Below are 17,015 nucleotides of genomic sequence, written 5' to 3'. Positions count from 1 at the left end.
GCTGGCCAGCCAGGCGGCCTCGTGATCTGCCACCGCATCTACCAGCGTGGCTTGGACAGGGAACGCAGCACAGCGATTCCTGTGGACAACTGATGACTAACGCTGGGAAGAATCTAGTCGATTTGAATTATATTTCAAATTGAAGAGAATACAATTAACGAAGACATTTTTATCTCGAATACGGATCTAGCTTGCTGTTTTTCCGTCTAGATTAATGCTGCCCTTCACTGCTGGAACTCTTCAGCTAACACTTTCCCAAAGTGTCCTCTGCTGATGGACCTCTGTCACTCATAAAACGGCCCTTGGGGCGTGCCTCAGGAAATTAAGTACGTGCCTTAGAACAGGTATTTGCTTAGGCCCCGTTCACTGCATCGCCAGGTTTATTGTAGCATAATTTTGTTGCGCTCATGAGTGTGACACTTCAAAAACGCTGACTAATTTGGGGATGAGTGCCCCTTGTTATAAAGCTACTTAACGGGAAAGGATTTAGACACCAGGTTTTTACATTCCAGGAACTTTCAACTGTCACAGATTTTGACGATGAAGTTCTAATAACATAAAACTTATTACAACATATGACTATAAATTGCAGCCCTCCTAGATATGCTTGGCTCCAAACTGAGAAGACAGGCCTGCTCAAATAATTCATTTTTAAAACCAGAAAGGTATCTTGTATAATACAGGACAGAATATCTGTCTATAAGCATATGCACGTTTTCTTCAAATTTTATTATAAAACTTACAGTAAAAATAGCAGCAAGATCTTTCCAATAAATAGCAAAAGCACAATTTAAAAAAAGACTTTTTTTTGTTTCTGCAATCTCTGAGTTAAAATAATTTCTAATACTGGGTGAATTACACGAATTGCAAAATCTGTTACAAGATTACAAAGCAAAATTCTTTCTTTGGAGCGCTTAGGCAGTTCAGGTCAGATGTTCGCCATTGCCCCTTAAAGCTTTAAAGCCGATGAAATCCAGTCTTTGGACTTTATTTATGTATTCGAGTTATACAAAGTCTCTAACCTCAACCTTCATTGTCTTTGTCCGTAATAAAGTTGCTAAAGATACATCTCACTATTTGAATATGGTGGTTTATCCATAATGATAATACAGTATTTTCTCTGAGTCTGTTAACCAGTTTCATAATTCCCAGTTGTTCAGACTGAGATACATTAAGAATTCGCAGCTGGTATGGGGCTGCCTACATGGCTAAAATATGTGTCTTGGTGGTGGCTAATATTTCTCATCAAACGTGTTGGCAAAGTGTTTAGGTTCAGGATAAATCACGCTGCTGGCCACAGTGTAGTCAAGAAAAGGAGAAAAAATTATACATGAAAGTAGTGCAAAACACATTTTCTGTCATTTGCCTAGAGTGTTAGGGCTCACAGACTCTCTGAGTTTGATCTATACCCTTAATCATGCACAATCCCATTGACAAGAGTTAAAAAAAAAAGAAAAGGAAAAAAACCCCAAACCAAAACCAGCTTTGCAGAACAAAACTCCCCAGAAGCAACCACTGGAAGAAACAGAAATACCACCACCAAGTTAACTGCCTCACTGCAAGAGCTCACTCCCCCAAATATCCTGCTTTTATACGTGCTTAAACTTAACGTACAGATCTGCAGACGCCATCAAGGCAGTAAATGTGTCGGGGGGCCTCTGCAGAATAAAGCAGCGCTGAAAACCGAATGGTAGGGTCGGTCACAGGGAGAGTCCCAACAACTCCAACACCGAGCCTGACCACTGCTTCACCCTCGCTCTACCAGTCGCTGCTCCGTTTTAGCAAGTCCATATTTATTAAAAATACTCCTTTTTTTTCACAGAGGATAGGCCATGTTGTAAAGAGTGTATTTCCACTGACACTGCACCAAATCGCTCGGGCCCAGTGACAGAAACGCTTGCACGTATCTAAGGGGGTCATTTCAGAAGAGAGATTGCCACCCTGAACTGTGGAGGTAAATGCCTCCTTTCCAGTGAAAGTAAACAAGAACCAACAGCCTCACTTTCATTTGCACCATTGAAAATCTCACCCTACAACCCTACACCCTGTATGGTTCCAATATGCAGAACCTCTAGATCCTACTAACGGTACGCAAATCATTTCCAAACGGCAAACGCAGAAAGGCACAAACCCGTCCCTCTCCCCTTTCCCTGGGACAAGGCACAGTACGCAACCAGAGGAAGGAACATCACGGCGTGTTATGTCCTTCTGCGCAGATGTGCACATGAGTTGGGAACTTGTGCTCCCCCGACCATGCAGTTTCCTAACTTTTACACGCATCTCCCCAAAAAGCCAAAATACGCTGTCTGAAACTCACCCTAAATCATAAGCGTTCACTGTTATAAAACTGGCTGTCCCGATCTCCCGTGTGCATGGCCGTGTCTGTTCCCCTCCGCCAACACTACTCGTTGTGTGGCCGTATAGGAAGCTACATCAGGAGCCTGTTCTGCTTGAAGCTACATCAGCCAAACACGTTTTCAGGCAGTTTCTAACCCAGCTGACCAGGTAGCTGTGCGAAGGGCATTACTAGGTCAGGAGAAGCAGTGGAAACACGCGACTGGGGAAAGACAGGACTGTTTCTCTGGGTCGTGGTCTCACTCGAGGGGCCTGAGTGACTGAGACAGCAGCCTAAATTTGGGTATCACATCTGGGAACAAATGTATTCTCATCAATCCTCTCTCTCTATTACTACTCCTACGCTGCCACTTCCTTGTCCAGGACATTTCAATGTTTTCTCCAAGTAAGATGCTGAAATAAAAGCAGGACAGTCTTTTTAATCGAGTGAATTTGACTAGTGCCAGACAACGGTAGCTTCAGCAGTTTATTTGAAATCCTCCACCATGCTCTTCTCCCTCTATTGGTTATATCATTTGCTTCCACTGCAAGAACCTGGAACATCAGGCAGCATCACTGAGCACAGACTAAGACTCCGAAATACACAACATGGATATTGAAACAAGCACTGGCTCTCTATTAATTGTGTTATCGTTATCTATCCCGCTGAAAATCATAATTCTGAATTATCTCATTTCACAAGCAGAGCTGCTGGACCCCTGCTTGCATAATTTTGGGAACGTATTTTTAAGTAAAAGATGCAATGCTTTCTGCTGTGTCGAAGGAAAATTAGAATCGTAATGTTCTGTCAGAGAAGGAGTTACATGTTTTTGACAACAGAAAAAAGTTCAGCTGGAAAGGAGAGGCTATGTAACCAAGCGAAATCTCTTTTCATGCCACTTCTCAGAGAGAAAATCTTAACAGCTACTGCACGATCAGCCACCCGCTCCAGCTTACTGTCGGTGAGACGTGCGGAAATCGCAAGCTACTGGATTCTACTTGCAAAGCTGTGATGTCCTGCTGGTCTGGACTTCTACCAACCTACTCGAGTGTTAGAGGAGGTGATGCCATCGAGAAGACTGAGAAGGATATTCTCTGGCTGCTCCCTACACAAAACCAACAGAAATATATTACATCAGGAAACAACCAATTATAATAAATCTGAGGTGGTTTACCCTTTGAGGAAGGGCCTACAAATGCAAAGCGCTCTCAGTTCTTACTAACACCTTTGAGATTATACAGTATTATTTTTGATGGAAGCATTGGCATGAGAGTCCTAGAAAAATAATTTTCACACCCTTGTAGAACAAGCATAGCCTGGAAGAATTAAATCTTAGCTTCCTTGCAGTTGTCTCCAAGTTTACTGAATTCCACCTGAAAGAAGAGAAAAATTACTCCTTTGGTTCTTGAAGTCTGGGTTAAGAGTGGGCAGGTTCAGTTCTGGGCATTTTTGAGATAAGGATACTTGTGTATTGTCCAGAATATCTTGTTAATACTTTTACTTACAAAAATACTTTTACTTTTTACTATACACATCTGTCTTCCCCTGGAAATATTTTTTGTGGACAAAGGTCAAGGTTTTTCAGATTTTGTCCAAGATTTCTAGGCCCAGCTATGTCCAGCCTGGCTAACGCACTGCCCATGTCACCCGCCTAGCCATCAACTCTACCCACGTGAATTTTTCACCTTTCCTGAAAAGCTTCACAGCACTGTGGATTCACAGCATTCACGGCTGTGTGTGCCAAGCACACCTGCTGCTTCTTGCCCATGAGAGCTGGGAAATCCTACTTTCTTCTCTCTGTCAAGGCTCTCCAGTTATTCTTTTCATTTTACACAGGAGGGAAATGGGGCCTCTTTAGTACCTCTATTTTATTCATCTTAGCATCATTCACGTCTTTGAAGCTTCCCTCACCCACAGTACACAGAGTGCTGAGTACCGGCCATCTTGGTTACCATACCCTGTATACACATGAAAAATTATAAAGACTAAGAAGAGTAAAAAAGAGAATTAGAAATATTTGAAAAAAAATATTTCTAGAATAAAATTGTCCCTCTGCAGTGCCATTTTGGAATATGTAAATGTACCTTAATAGAGAAACAATTCCTGCCTTCACAGTCAAGTTTCTGCTGCAGAACTTGGAAGCTGCGTAAGGCACAGGTTGGCCAGCAGCCCTGGGACAGAATTCCCAACGTCGGCATACCCCCATCCTCGCATATGCACAGGAGTCCACCACCTCCAGCCTTCATCCAGTTTTTAGGGCAGATCTCTGGGGAATACCAGGTGCACGTTAGAAGTGAACCTTGCCTCATTTGTGTAATTAGCTATCAAGTCAAAGGAAACAAGATTGAGTCACTCTCCTACGAAATAAAAATGCATTTTTTACAAATCGGGGATAGACTGCAAGCCCTCAGACTCAGGTGGTACAAAACCTACCCTGACCGTAGAACAAGTGGATTCAAACACTTGGCCTGAATAAACACAAGCCCCAGCTCTCTAATAAGGCCTGAAGCGGAGAAGCGTTGCACAACTTGCATTGGCATTTTTCATGTGAGATCCACGTATAAGATGTGGGACCAACAGCAGAACAGTTTTCAGCTCAAGCTTCTGCACACAAAGATGTGCCGTCTTCACTAGCCACCGAACTCAGCAGATCTCCAATGCGATTCACAGGATTTTCTTTGCAAGACTGGCAGCCCCAAGCATTGTACGGGAAGCTGAGGCAACTACCTAAGGGATCAGGATTTCACTCCTGGTGTAGCCTCTCAAGCTTATTTGTGATCCATCCAAGAACTTGTTGGATATAGTAAGAATAGGAATTAGGTTACAGGTTCACAGATTTGAGACCATGAAATCACAGAAGTAAACATCACAATGAGAGATGCACATGCGCCATTAACTAAGCATTATCAAATACACATTTACACTAAGCTTTTGCTTCAATCCCAGCATTTAATGAATGTAGCACAGAGAAGTGCGCACATGATATTCTGTTCTGCTCAAGCTCTTATTTCGGAATGCGTCTTAATTGCGCAGCCCTCTTCTTTCATCCTATATCCAAGGATAAGGTCGGAATTCTCCTAACAGAGCAGGCGCTGTAACCAGCCACCTTCACTCCCTGCATTACGGCCATCGTGGATGCAAGTTAAACGGCGTTCATGGTATTGAGCCGGTTTCCAACAAAAGAGTACCTTGTTCACCCCATTCTGTACTTCCCAGAGTTCATTTTCATAAAAAAGCCGTAAACCAGATGGCATCTCCATCACACCCACTGGTCTCTTCAGGTCAAAAGCGGCCAACAGAAGATATTACGGGGGAGTTTAACGCCGTTGTATCCATTCTGGGCTTTCATACTCCTGGGCTGTCAAGTCAGAAGCCTTCACTGGCAACGCATGTTTGGTTTGGGGCTTCTTGTGTGGAGTTTTGTTGGTGGTTGGGTTTTTCTTGTGCCTTTTTTTTTTGTGTGTGTGTAATAAGAGATGAAACATTATTCCATCACAAACCACATATTTTTAGCCACCACAGCAGGAGGCAGCTGCCTTTGTCACTAACCAATTTCCTTCTTATAATAAAGGGAAAAGCAGTGCTGAAGGAAGCATTGAGGTGCTGATGGACTGCAAGCAGAGACTAACTCTGTGTCTATGGGATGTGTATGTACCTCTCTGGCAACTAAGGAGCTCGGTTTTGTAACTCTTTAGGTCATTGTTACTTCCACCATTGATCTTACTGAGTATCCTGGAGCCCTATATTTACTGCACATATGCATTGGAACCCTGTTACGTACGTAATTGAACTATATGGAGCAAAATAACACCCATTTTCAGGGAAAACTTCCTAACAGTCTGTTTCAGGAAGCTAATCTGTATTTCTGTATCCATATGTACAGGGCATCACCAATTAAAAGATTTTGCTATCCTACCTACTAATGCAAATCGAGTTAATTCCAATCTGCCAGATTGTATAAGTAAACAGAAGAGGGAGGTGCAGAGGGTAACACACAGAAACTGCAAGAGTGTAAGACAAGCACTGGATCCAGATCGGATCGAACAGGTCATAGACATACAGAATTGGAGAAGCAAGAGCCATAATTCAACTCTGTAAGGCAAAATTTTTTTGTGAGGTACTGCTATGACTGAAAGCATACGCTTAAATACAGGATAACAAATAGGTTTCGGTCTGCACAGAGAAGTAATCACACATGTCCTAAAGCTGCCAGCATCAGTGGCAAGTGGTGCTGCAAATGAAGACAAAAATAACTTCAAACATTTCCAGATCTGCACTGATTATTAATTTATGTTGTTCATCTGAATAACATAACTTTTGAAGTTGACATCTGGCGTCAAAGCAAACTAACTATCTAGGTTAGACTAGGGATATGGGTTGGGGAACTTTATTGCAATATACAATTTGCACATTGTACAATATTTGATTTTAAACCTTCCTCCCTAACACAAAAAAAAAAAAAAGCTTGTGAAGAGTTTAGGGGTTTCATTGTGCGATTGTTTCACAGGTAACAGTGAATTCTCATTGACATACCATTGCTGACAGTTAACTTATTTTCAATTCCAATTGAACATTTGACTCATTCCCAAGAGTTGCAGAGTCACACATTAGTTTAAGCCCTGTTTGTATTCCTATGCAATTGTCCAACTCTGTAAATATCCACAAAATATTTCTAGAATACATTCAAAAGGTTAAGAATGACTCAGAAATAATGAAGCTTTTACTAAACCATAGGTTATGCTAAATATGCTAAGCTGATAAGGTAAAATATGCTAGCTGATAAGGAAGAGCAAAGAAAAGAGAAATAAAATAATCATTATCTAGTATTTAATGGTCACGGGTATCTTCTTACTTTAGACTTATGAAAGTATTTATATCCACATTCACCAAGGTAGAAAAATTAATGAAAACATGATGAGATATTTGACTAAGCATACTGCAACAACATCAGATGTAAAGAAAGGCTTCGTTACCTAAAATGGGATATGAATTGCCTAGAAAGGTTGGACCAGATGATCCTTGAGGTCCCTTCCAACCTGGTATTCTATGATTCTATGAATGAACTTGGATACCTCAATTCTTAAGATTAAGAGCTCCTGACAGGACTACAGTTTTGTGTAGTTTCTGTGAACAGCCAGTGTTTTTTCAGTCCTCACAGGGCTCTTTGCACTCAACCTAACCAGAATCCAGAATGCAGGCCTGATACCATTAGGGATTTCAATTAGCTTCAAAGTTGCAAAGCTTACCTCCTGCTTTCAGATCAAACTTGACATGTGAAGCCAACAAAGCTATTACTACCCTTTAAAATGACATCATCCACACCTGGGATGTTTATGGAGCATCTTCTGTAGCACAGAATCAGGATTACTCTCCCATATGTGTGGGACCCACACTCAATTCCTCCTCTGCCCAAGAACATCCAGCCTTACCTCGCCTGGGAAGAGCCTTTAACTACCACGCTACCCAGAGTCTGCCGTCTGTACACCATTGCTGACAATACAATCTCCACTTCCTTACCACAGCTGGTCCTCTCAGAACTTTTTCTTCAAGATAAAAGTTGATCTGTCTTGAGAAAGGTCAGGAATTTATAACCTTGGTGTTGGGTGTATCTTGACCAACTTTAGCTATTGAAAAGTCAGCTCTCTCTTCCCAGCTCTTCTCTGAACTGTTTGTATGTTCAGTGGAAGGAAAGGGACTTCATCAAGAGCAAATAATTCCACCCTCAGAGAGTTATGGACCGCACTGTGGAAATGCTGCCTGCGATCCCGCTGAAACAGAGAATTAGACTACAGAGGAATACCTAGATTTTAGATGACCATTGTTAGATAAGACAAATGTTACTTCAAGCAATCAACAAACTTGGCCAGGAGTCTGGAGAAAGAAGTCTTGGACTCTCCATGTCTGCTCCTATAAACATTTCCGAATTTTAATGTAAGCAGTCATGTATCGCATAGAGCTTGTGCACATTGAGACAGAGATCCAGTTACCAGATTAAGAGTTTAGACGTGCAACAATTTACTGTATGATCTAATGTCTGGCCCTTAAGGTAATACTATTTCCTACAGTAGGTTCACAAACGCCATTGTAGTTCTCTCGGGTACCATCAACGTGGGATGCTGTTTACGGTTTCGCCCCCTTTAGAGCCTCTGCAGTGATGAGGCACAAGTAAATCTGCAGTTCAGGTTCCAGATGTGAAGCACACTTCTTCAGGCCGTTCTGCTTCTCCCATCACTGGACACATTCAGCTTCATGAGTGCTGAAGACAGGCAGAGCACTCCAGACTCATTTCGTACCACTCCTACTGAATACTTGGCCAAGACAGTAGGCATTACTGGAACAAATGGGATGGAAAAAATAGTAAACTCCTTCATTTTGCCTCAGGTACCTACTCCGTTTGAGGTTTTTTGTTGTTGGGGAGGGGTTGGTTGGTTGTTCTGGGTTTGGTGGTTTTTTTTTTTTTGCTTAGCTTAAAAAAAAAAATTAAAAAAAGACAAGTTCAGTGTAGCATCTGTTGGTTGACGTGGAAAAGCTGCTGCCAGGTCCAGCAAGGCTTTCTGCTACAATTAACGACTGACATGAGCAAACAAAACCTGCTGATTTGGGCTAAATGTCACATACCAAGTATCACCTGGTCACATCTCAGCTACGTTCACGGTATTTTTGAATACATTTTATCTTGCATTATGTTGCTAAAGATTCAAAGCAGATCATTTCATCAGGAATATAATCTTTAATCACATTTAAGATGTATTTAGTCGTTGTGCTTATGAAGAGATTTTATTCGATAGGTTTATTTCTTTATCAAGTATGTCTTTTAAAAGACCTGCTGTTTTTACACCACTTCTCTATATTACTGCAAAGTTAATGTTTTATTTTAATAGGATTATTTTTATATCAGCAATTCCATTAAGTGTATTTCACTTCACTGGGCATCTATCCAAGATCCCAGATAACTAATCTCTAAAAAGTGACCTACATACGTAACCATTGTGCCCATTCATAAGGGACACTAATTGACTCAGATTTTCTGTTTGATCTATATATAATTTCTCTTGTGCAATTGCATAAATCGTTATACATTAGTCAATTTTTTCTGTATACGAAAATTTTTAAAAAGAGGAATTCAGACAGATAAAATTGCTCCATACCCTAACCAAAAATTATGTTGACACTGTTAATCACATTTTCCTCTGTCCTAAATATAGTCTTTATGCAGCGCATAATAAACCCATGTAAGTGCCAGGTTTGTTTTCTTAGAATTTCAGCAGAAGTAGGCATTGGAATCAGTTGGGGTTTTTTATATATAATTTGCTGTCAACTGATTCTTTCAGACTCTTTAGACTGGCTGTACAGCTGAAATGTCACATTTTCAAAATTTTTGCAGGGGGCAGAGGGGTGGGTGAGGAAATGCTTTGGCCAGATTTAGTGTCTGTTACAAAACTTTAGAGCACAGCTTTGATAATTATGGGGGTGCCCTTCTTGCTGGGAGGAAGCTTTTCCTACATTCAAATTTGAGCATATGCCTCTATTTTACCTTCGTACACTTGAAAAAGCTCTTCGACATCTCTGTAGCCATCCCCTTAGTTGGAAGTGTGTATGAAAAAGCATAACAAGTTTTATTGCCAAAGGTGGAAGCTGACAGCTTTTGTAGAGAAAAATTCAAACTTGGACACTGTTACCTAGAGGCAGCTAGGTCAAACTCTGCTACAAGAGCCATCACTCCGTGAGATGACTTTGAAAAACAAACTAAAAAGGAGTTGATAGAAAGTGATACTCACAGAAATGAGAACAACTTGTACAAGTTCCCTTATACCTGGTTTGGGGCAAATGTCCAGTAGCAAGCGGAGGTTCTGTTGTCAGTCATTTATTAAGGAGATCTGGTACAAGTGTGCCTCTATGAGATGGCTTTGACCCGAGGCCTGCAGATACTGCAGAGCATATTTGCACGAGTTGTTTCTCCTCTCCCCTCACACGTTTTCAAGTCAGAGAGTGAGACCTCTGCTGTTAGTAAAAGAAAAGAGCTCAGCTGTGTTATGAGGGAAAATCCATTTCTGATCCCTAATGGGGATCACTAATGGCAGATGCAGGAGACCAATCAGGAGATGTAACTGTTTCCAGGGCTAAAATATTGGCTAAAGAAATGTAGCATTTATTTCCTTCATTCGGGGGAGGGGGAGCGGCGTGGCGCATTGGAAACAGAAGGGCTTTGTCTGTGAAACCAACTGATCCGCTCAAACAGCGAGAGCTCATGTTAATTGTTGTTTGAGCGTAACGTTTCTGACCTCAGGAATGCTCCAGTCTGGGGAAGAGATACACAACCAGATCCAACACTGGCCAAGTCAGCCTCACTGCAAACAGCTGGGAGAGCAAATCAACTTTATAAGCTCTGCAGTCATACGCTGCGGTGACAGTGGATACTGACCCTCTTCAGACTGTCTCAGTTGCAACACAGACTTTAAGAACAGCTTTAAACTGTGACCAAGTTAACATCACGTTTATGACTGGAAATTGCATGGTATTAGTAATTGATTTAACTGTTCACTAAATTATATAAATATTTAAATGAATCTCTTAATGACAACAATTCTGAAACCATTTATCTTCATTTTTCATAGAACAGGCCCGTTAACTTACCATATGGAAATTCATTTGTTCTTCTAGATCTTGAGATCACATCTCATGCACTTGGCTAATTCTCTTGAATGAGGAACAAAAGGTTCTGTTTAGGAACTCAGTTCAGGCTTCACAGGAGCTAAGGAAAAACACTACACCACACAATCCTGTATCATCTATCATACAGCCAGCCACTTGCAGATGTGACTATGGGATGGAATGCTATATAATCATGGCTGTAATGCAGAGGTGAGCAATTTATTAGAAAAGTGAAATCTACCTAGCCTGAAAAATTTATTTTCTTCCTCACTGTGCCTTTATCTTTTTCTGTTTTCTGTATTCGCACTTTTTATCCCCCACCCCTTTCTATTACCAAAATGATCTTTTCATATGCGTGGATTAATATTGCATTATTTCCTTTTCCCTTCACACCATTACGTTTCAAAAGATACCCAAGTTTTTTACTATATTTCATTTTTGTGACCTAGAACTAGTAGCTACTGTGCTTCAATAGCAGTATTTGTAATATCATTTTTAAGTATTTAGATAACATTCTATGATTATTAGAATTTATATAAATCAAGATTAAGTAATTCTCATTTTGGCTTTCACTAAACGGGGCTATCGGTCAGGAAGATTCTAGAAATTGAAAATTTATCAATAAGATTTTTTTTTTCCCCCTGTTAGAAAGCAATCAAATTATAAATCACTTTTTACTAACTACATGTTAACACAGGGACAGCAGGAAAAAATTAGTTTGTGTTCTCAATAGCCACAAAACACCCCATTTCCCCACCCTGGGATACAAGAAATTCTCTACTTCTGTGATATTCTTTCACTGCTTAATCAGTTTGGAAATAAAGTGTAGACATTTATACTCCACAAGGTGTCACTCTAAAACAGCTGGAAAAAATCATGTCTTCTTGTTTTGAACTTAACCCAAAAGGTCAGAAATGACTAGCATTTCAACTTTAACAGAGCGAACTACCAGACTCTCTACTCAAAGCTACTACAATGTAACAGTAAAGGCAGTGGGTATTTTTTCTTGTAAATAGTGTATGTGAAAACCAGCCTATTTTTAACTTGCGTGCCTAGCTGAAGTCTGCAAAATTGTCAGTAACTGTTTAAATCTGGGAAAGCATCCAGCAACTATTTTTCACGGTACATTCCATTACCCTTTAGTCAACTACTGTTGGCTTAGTGAAGAGGCATAGAACAACTTCAGACCCAACAGCTTAGGTCTGCAAGACATTTAAGGTTTTTAATAAAATACATTTTGTCTATAAACACATTTTCCTTTTAAATAAATGCGGTGTATTCCATAGAAATTTGAACATTGTCCCCAAAATACAAATAGTTGTCAGCAATAAAACTAATGAAGCCTCATTTTCTGTGGTTCACCTGCAATCTGCAAATTAATTCTCTGGATTCTAACAGGAGAGAATTCTAAGTAAGTCTTCTTACATCTAACAAAGCTTACATTGTAGCTTTTCCTTTAGTACGACCATGCCTTCTTTGGTAACCACCTATTTTCATGAACTTTTGAGAGATCTTTGACCCATCTATCAATTTTAATTGAAATTGACCATCAGGTTCAAAACATACTAGAAGTAACCAGACACAGACATGAGTGCCTAACTGTCATTTCACTGGAAACGACATTAATATTTCAAGAAAATGAAAATCATCTATGAGAAAGGACACCGAATATATAGAACAGATCTGTTACCATGAGGGAGATAGCTATAGATGACAATTTACACAAGATACAACAACAGAAACTGGAAGCAATTTTGAAATGTTCATGCTTTTCATCCTGTGCTCAATACAGCAGAGCTCTGATCTGCTCTGATCCAAAAAAATACAGAAGCGGGGGGCGGGGGGGGGGGGGGGGGGAAGTCCAACATGCAAATGGACAATACCTGCCTGCTTGTGTTACTCTCTAACACCACAGCTTTCAAACCCTTTGTTCACTCTATCCTGATTTTTTTTTTTCCTGTTTCTCTCTGGCCAGATTTCATATTAGGCCTGTTTCTAGTAGACACGCTTCAGAAAAGCTAATTAGGTCAGGCCTCAAATCAGAGAGACAGAATGTCTGCTTCAAAGATCTCAACAGATTTTGGTTGCTCACTTGTGTCAAGAAGGCTGAAGTTCCAGGCCCGTGTCTGGATCTTTGAAGTAACTGACAACGTCATTGGTAAAGAGGCAGGTGTGTAAGGATTTAAGCCTTTTCTTGTTTATACGGCAGCTGACAAAGTTCTGAAAGCTTTTAGTTCACACAACCAGGATCTTTGAGAATCTAGTTCTTCAAAACCATTTTCATCATGCAAAACACCTCAGTATGCATTAAACTTAAAAATGTGTTTGCAGTTCTCTCACTTCTGTAAGAATTAATGAAAGCTAGAAACATGATAAATACCTTGCTGAAATAAAAAAAAAAAAATCTTTAAGAGAACTGCTTTAGAAGAAGCAGGCCCTATGGACTAGACTGGTCTTGTTAAACAACTCTGCTGCAGTTTTTACCTGGTATGAGCACAACCACAATTGAAAAAAAATAAAAAAATATGAAAATGAGACCATTAAGAGCCTCATTCAAGGCCATTTAGAAATTATATTTTTGAAACCAGAAAACAAAAACAATAACTTGGCTAGGTAACCAGATTTCTAAATTGTGACATTTTTATAGTTATAATTCCATTCACAAGATGTATTAATCACACCCAATTTCACTGATATGGCTATTAAAGGAGAGGAAAAACCTCAGCAGTTACCGTAACAAAGACGCTTCCTTCACTGTTTTTTCCATTCAAGTCATACATAATACAATGAAGTTATTTTTTTCCTTAGTCTACACACAGCATTCAACTCTCACATTACCCTCTCTAAGACTTTGTGCATACACACAGCTTCTGCTTCCTAACTATGTCTAACAAGCAAGTTGCAAGAAGGAAGCTCTATCTCAGAAGTAGGAAAAAACAGAAATGTGAGAAAATGGCCTAGAAAGGATTCATTAGAGACAGAAGAAGAATAAAGTGATTTTTGCTACCTGCCGTTGCCAGTCTGCATGAGATACTATCAAATTGCCCTAGAAATTAACTAACTCATTTTCTTCAGTTTTTAAGTTAAGCAAATACTAGAACTAACGCAACTTTTGCTGGAATAATGAAATCATTGTTATCCCTCATCCAGAAGAGCCTCATAGTGCTTTAACACAAAAAATTCCCAATCAAATTAAACCCACTCCCCATAAGACAGTATTTTATACAGGAATGCTGACAACCAAAATGCAGCTACTTCTATCAGCTGCTTAACAGCTCAGCATTCAATACATTCTTCTCATGTACACACCCACGCACAAAACACCAAGTGGACAAAACAGAAAACAACTGTGGGCAAAATGAGTCAATCCAAACCAGAAGCTGAGCAGAACCCTTTGTTTTCTTTGAAGTGATACTTCATTCCGAAAAAGATCACGCTTGATTTAGCTATTACACTGATGTCTGCAGGATAACAGTATAGGTCAGCAATTATGCTTGATAAGAATGGAAGGAAAACTGAAGAACCAAGTGGGAGACAATAAAGGTTGCACTCCTTAGGACTGTATCAGTCCAGGCAGAAAAATCTACAATTATTTTTGCAAACAGAAAAATCCATGGGAACCAACAGTCAACATCCCACCCCCCACCCCACCCCCAAAAAAACCCCCAAACCCACACCTACTCACACAACACATATATTTTAATCCCTTTTTTCCCAGGTCACAACAGCTGAGGCTGTTTTAGACAGTCAAGAGAGCTCTGCCTGGGTAGCCTACAGATTTCTCTTTACAACTCTACTCCCCACTCCATTTAGATGGGGAAGAAAACATCTATGACTCAAAGCTGTACCTTAAGAGGAAGCTGACTATTACATCCCTCATCGCCCACAACTCTAGGAGGTTGAAGACATTTTTCAAGAGACCATTTCCCCTGAGCTACATGAAATTCTATTTGAAAAAAAGAACAAAAAAACAAACCCAAAACCAAACCATCCATGTAGTCTTGTGTACACCTTCCCGTAAAGTAAAGGCAGATCCTCTAGCTATCTGCCTCAAAGAAATTTGCGAACAATTGCATGGTTCCAGCAAGGGAGAAGAGTTTCATACCACAGGGATGTGGTTTTCTTACAGAAAGAAAATCACCATTATTTCAGCTTTTTTTTCTGGTACTGAAAAAATAAAATTCCTGGCTCTGATAAATGAAAGCTTGGGCAGTGATCAAATCCTTGTGTAATAAACAAACTCAGATTCCTTTAATGTTTCTGTACTAATACTGTATTCAAAAGGCCTTTCACCTGTGCCACACCAAGCACTCTGCTTCACAAATCTGAACTGGAATCAGATTCCTGTGGAAATTATATTGGTGTATCCAAAGCTCAGACCTATGTTTTTATTAGAGAAGTAGGTGCTTCCCAACCTTGTCAAATGAGATGGTGACACAGCCGTTGAGTAAGATAATTAAGACTGAACACCTCTTCAGTTGCTATTTGTACATTCTTAGCAACCTCTGGGAGTAGAAACATCACCAAATTGTGGGAAAAGGGGTTCAAACTAACAACGCACACATGCTAAAAGACAAAAGGTGGGTTTCGATCTTGTGGTCAAGAAGTTCTTTGGAAAGAGTACTGAACCCAAAGCCTAGTTCAACTGAGAACCGAAGTAGTAAAATGGGGACAGAGGGCAAGTCCTGGTACTCACATGAACCACAACAGCCACTGACCTTGTATTTCCTTAGGTATGTGATTGACAGTCACTTCGCAGACCTTTCACAAAAATCAACAGTTAGTTTGCATGCTTGCACTATACAATTTTAGATTACAATACTTTTAGGAAAAGAGATGGATCCATCATTTACACAAAGAACGAGACGTGAAGAAACTCAAAGGGACAGCTTTTCCAGCCATTGTCACTGAAGGAAATACTTTGAGCTCAGTGTCTGATCCACTTGGTAATTCTCTGCAAACAGATTGTTTGGCCTTCGGATGAACCAAAAGTGGTCAGAAAGTGAAGAGACAGACAAAATGCAGAAAGCAGTTTCCTCTCTCCCATCAAAATGTATCCTCAGGAAAAAGATCAGTAACTGATTTCGATAAAAACCCTAAGATTTACCCTAAGAAATTCAACACAATCATTATAAACTGACCTTTTCTTGGCCTGGTGTCCAGAATGTGGGTGCCATTATACAAGCACAGGAAGTTTTGCCCGGAACATTAGGCAGCACAGCTCCTAAAACGTTAGTGTCACCTCCCAAGAACTTTGGCAGTTACAAATTCAGACCCCAGTCAAATTTCAGTTTTCTTCCATAAAAAGTAAGAAGTAACAATGAATAGTTCCAGCCATTTTCACTTTCTCTGCCCTTGGAGAGGAGCACTAGCAAGCACAGGACTTAGATGCAAAAATGCAAGCTTGACAGACAGCAAGCCAAAAGAAAAATTCTCTTCTCATTCATAGCACATGTGTATCTACTCGGGATTCCAGTGCTGACATACATTCAGAAACATGACACTGACGTAGAATAAAATGAGTCCCACAGCTAATCTATAACTTGAGAGGGCTATATTGACACTTTAAAGAGAAAAAATAAACTGAAGGAAGACAATATAATTTATTTTCCTTTATAATCTAAACTGATTTGTATATCCTAACATATATCCTATTTATCGCTTTAATCCTCTGATATACTGCTTGAACAGAGACCAAGGCTCCAGCAGTCCCATCTTACATCAGTATTTTGGTACCCACTTCACACACATAAACTACTTTGGTATTATTTCTCTGACAAACCCCAGTGGCGCATTGACTTTTCCTTCAAATCTTCATTTAATCTCAGGGAAGTCTCTCACAAGGTTTTCAATGTACATCTCTCAAACCAATTCAGAACTGGATTTGTTGTTTCAAGTATTAATTTTTGCAGTAGCAATTTGACAACACATCCTTGACATTTGTACAGACCTGTCTTTGCTCACTTTCAAATAAGTTATTTCCTTCACCACAAGATGCGTCTTGGTTCTAATTTACCGACCGTACCTC

Source organism: Nipponia nippon, unplaced genomic scaffold (assembly GCF_047370975.1).
Source record: "Nipponia nippon isolate SJK-2023a ecotype South Korea unplaced genomic scaffold, ASM4737097v1 scaffold_1, whole genome shotgun sequence".
NCBI lineage: Eukaryota > Metazoa > Chordata > Aves > Pelecaniformes > Threskiornithidae > Nipponia > Nipponia nippon.
The sequence above is the reverse complement of the archived record's forward strand: the minus strand, read 5'-3'. Positions refer to the sequence as shown.